Source organism: Aplysia californica, unplaced genomic scaffold (genome assembly GCF_000002075.1).
Source record: "Aplysia californica isolate F4 #8 unplaced genomic scaffold, AplCal3.0 scaffold00036, whole genome shotgun sequence".
Lineage (NCBI taxonomy): Eukaryota > Metazoa > Mollusca > Gastropoda > Aplysiida > Aplysiidae > Aplysia > Aplysia californica.
This window is the reverse complement of record NW_004797306.1, coordinates 1,941,870-1,946,240: the sequence shown is the minus strand read 5'-3', so window position 1 is coordinate 1,946,240 and position 4,371 is coordinate 1,941,870.

The following is a 4,371-nucleotide window of genomic DNA, read 5'->3' as shown; positions in this document are numbered from 1 at the left end:
AGACGTGTCTAGATTTACGTTCTATAATGTTCAGTGCTTCCAATTTTCCGCCAATTTTTAGTTTTCTCCAGACCTTATCTGCCGGTCCACTAGATCTAGGCCTCGATTCTAGATCTACATCTCGATTTATTATGTCGCTTTGCCTTTCCTGAAACAGTGCTGTAAATATGAAGCTTAATCCACCCTTCGATGATGAAATTTCTGATGGCCGAGTGAACAGTGTGTCTGCGTTTGAAACGCAAAGTATCATTTTGTGAGCGTGGGTTCGAATCCCAGTCACATATTTTTTCCCCTTCTTCTGATCGTCCCAACTTATCAACAATTTTTCCCATAATTATAATTTGTTGCTTTTTAGTTTTTTAAAGTGGTAAATAAATCGCCAGTGCTGTCTGTTGTTCTCGTAATCATAACAGATTGGGCTAAAAATAGGTTTAGCTGGTCTGATGTCGGTGGACACGGATCTTTTTGAGTCGCTTTTACACCATGCAAAAACTTCATACATTAGCCTGGCCTGGAAATGATCTTATTTTGGTGGACGCGTAGACTAAAGCAAGTTAGCAAGCAAGCAAGCACTCACGAACACACACACACACGCACACACACACTCACACATATACACACACACAAACACACACGCACACACACACACACACACACACACACACACACACACACACACACACACACACACACACACAGTCCAAGAGTACGGTAGGCATATGTTATGCATTCATGGGTCAAAGGTCCAGCCAATCGTAGCCCGGGTTTACGCCCTCTGTGTAGTCGCATGTAGGTTAAAGGTTTCTCTACTTTAACTTACAGGTCGTCGAGTACAATAGCGGCGGGGCTGTAGTGTGCACTGAAACCCCGATCCAAGAGGCCCGACCAGACCCGCGACCCGACCCGAACGCGTATGTGGGCACCCCCTATAATTCCTCCGTATGACCATACATTGTCGAGCGCCTGATTCCACCAAGTTGCGACACATTTTGACGTAATGTGATAAAATTCTCCCAAATATAATCTAAAAATGATTGTTCATTTGGGTCACAATTTGATACATTTGATGAAAACAAACAATTAGATCTATTTAATAGCCATTTATTCTATATGCGTGCAGAATGCTGCAGGCCCGATCGACTTTCGGGTCAAATTTCAGGAAGCAAAGCAGGGGTTGATTTGGTATAGTGTTCACTGGCGTCGCCCTTATACTACATAGAATTACTAAGTCCTATCTGACATTTTTAAGGCTTTTTTGAGTCACTAAAATCTTGAGGTCAGAAACCAAGTGGTCTCTCTGCGCTATCAGAATCGTAAGATTATTCGAAGCCGTTATCAAGATATTCAAAGAATCGCATTCGAAAAAGTATAACATATTATTGTGAAACTCAAAACTTTTTACCACAAATTTCTAAAATGTAGGTCCTGAGCAGACAGAGCTTTGTAATACTAGGCGAGTAATTGATGGACCCAACCTGATCCGATTTGATCATGTAGATCGGTTGTATTTGACCAATGGGAATCTGCTATTAATAAAGATCATCACGTCGTACAAAAAAGTGAAGCCTCCCGTGAGAGTCCCCTCCCCCCACCTTTCCCATCTCCATACACACGACATACACACACGTACACACACTTATACACAGGTACACATACGTACACATAAATACACTCAGGTACACTCACATACGTACACCACACAGGTACACACACGTACGTACATACACGTACACGATCATACATATGCACACATGCTCATACATACATGTACAGGTATTCACTCACACGTACATACTCATACAAACACACACGTACACTCACACACACAGACAGACAGATAGACGGACACACACACAAACACACACACACACACACACACACACACACACACACTCACACACACACACATACACACACACACACACACACACACACAAACAAAGCGACAAGCAGTGGTAAGCCTTGAAAGCACACGTTGTAATCTGTCCAAATATTGAACCCTCTATGTTTCTTTAACACATTTGTATTGTGTGATTTTAAAAACCGCTTCTGCATTGAGAGAATATGCACTATTTCTATGGCTGCATGTCTGTACAAGTTTTCCTTGTTGTTTTCTATTGTTGGTTTGTTAGCGGAGGGAGGAGCCAGAAAGGAATGGCGTTGGGTGGGTTGTGAAGTGGGTGGGGCTTGCCGTTTCCAAACATTTTTTATTTTGGGTAAGTGTTTTAGGGCACTTGTAACTGCATAAGGTCATATGAGCGTGCGGGACACAATAAACATTTTCAGTTGAAAGGAAATTTTGAACTTTGCCCGACTGGCGGCCGAGGCCTACTCGTATCGATTTTAGACCTCCAAGGGATCTTTAACATGCGCATTCACCCTTGTCCGAGAAGGCTGTCATGATATTGGAAATGACCATTTTGAATTTTTCTATAAAGTAAAGGGGATGTCATGATATTCGATACTTATACTCGAATATAGTGAACATGTTCGATACGAGAATAAACACTTCCCTTCCCTAGGAAATCAATATGGCTGAATGTTTTCTATCGTCTTGTGCTCGTCTGACTTTGATCAAATATTACGAATACAAAACATCATAACAAAGGCTAGTGGTAGATCTTCCCTACCTGAAGATCAGGGGTATGGCTGAAGGACAGCAGTAAGGATTCAAGGAGTAACAGTAGAAAGGCTCCAGAAGAGTCAGAAGACCAGTGAGAGGGGTGAAGGAGGTGAGGGGGTGGGGGCAGAAAGAGGAGACGAACGCAGACGACAGACCATTGCTAGATAGAGAACAAGAAAGGAGGTGAGAGGAGACAATTGTTAGAGGAGAAATTTTTTCCGTCGCTACCCGGATTTGAACCTGGGACCTTTGAATGAGAGGCGAACACTTTAACCTCTAGGCCACGAGAGCCCCCGACCAACAATTGAAATTACTCAGATTTCACTCAGATTTAAAGGATCCATTCATGTGGTGTACGGACAGGCTAAAAGTCGAAAATTCCGGGCGCATACAGTAATGGGAAGAATGATAGCAAGAATAATAGCAACACCAGCTACCAAACAACAACAACAACAACAACAACAACAACAGCAGCAACAACAGCAACAGCAACAACAATTAAAAAACAACAACAAAAGCGTAAAGATGCTTTGTATCGTTTTATTGCCAAGTCGACAGGACAAAAGCCCACATAAAGTGATTATTCATTGTGTAGCATGACTTAGAGGAAGATATTCATGGGGATTCATTTTCTTTTAGATCTCTGGAAATTTATGTGTGTTTCAAATATAAGATATCTCCTTATTACCAAGAACTCAATATGCCCCTTGTGTGTGCCAGGATTATTCCTTTTATCAACCTCTGCTAAAGCACATTAAGTCATTTCTCACCATTTTTCATTGAAAGAAAACTTTATTCATTAGGCGAGAATTTTGGAAACCACTTCATCTGGTAGAAACTCTTTCAATATCAACATATTGGGCGGGTCCCTGATGTAGTATAACAAATCGTCAATCTCGTCATCCTCAAGCTGAAACCGTATTTTACTTTTATCACCCCCTGTTGTCCCCCTGACGTGTCCGTGAAGGACGAGGAAAAGAACCAGCAGAAGGGACGGGAGAAACGAGAGCCTCATGGTGTTGTCAGCTTGTCTCGGGGCTGGAAGAAGAAATACAGAAACAAAAACATCAACAGCTCTGATCAATTCATAGACTTTGTCAAACCACTATGTGTGTAAAATCAAGTAAAGAGCTACTTCTCGAACGACAACGGACGAGAAGGAGAAGCACGGCTTATCTCTCTTCTAGATTGAGTTCACCACAAGCTTTCGTGTGTGTCCTTGGTTGACAAGAGACAGTTGCTCATCTCACGTAATACAGCAGAGCGATTTACTATGTTCTACTTTTCCGTCCGTTTGCAATCGTACGGTAATTTTTAAAACATGACCACGCCCTTAGAATGTGCAAACAAGGAGATTTGTCTCACGATAAAGAAAGACCAGATACATCAAACAACTTCGAGATCTCTTTGTGAACGAACCGTCCTCAACGAGTCTCGACGTCGAAAGATGAGGCAGCTGGACTTTCGACTTAAGTAACTGGCATCGTGTGCACACCCTTTTCCTTAAACTTGAGCTGATACCTACGTGTTGACTAGATGTACCAAGGCGATGTACAGTGGCTCTAAGTCTTCAGTCTCTCTTTTATACACACAGCCTCAACAGCTGTTGACACGATGCTAATTTGTTTCCTCCTTTAAAACAATCATAGATAACATCAAAATGTCTGTATTGTCTTTATGTACACCGTCGCCTCTATCATGTTTATACTGAATGCTCTTAATCTCTGATTAGCTTTTCCATACTCAAG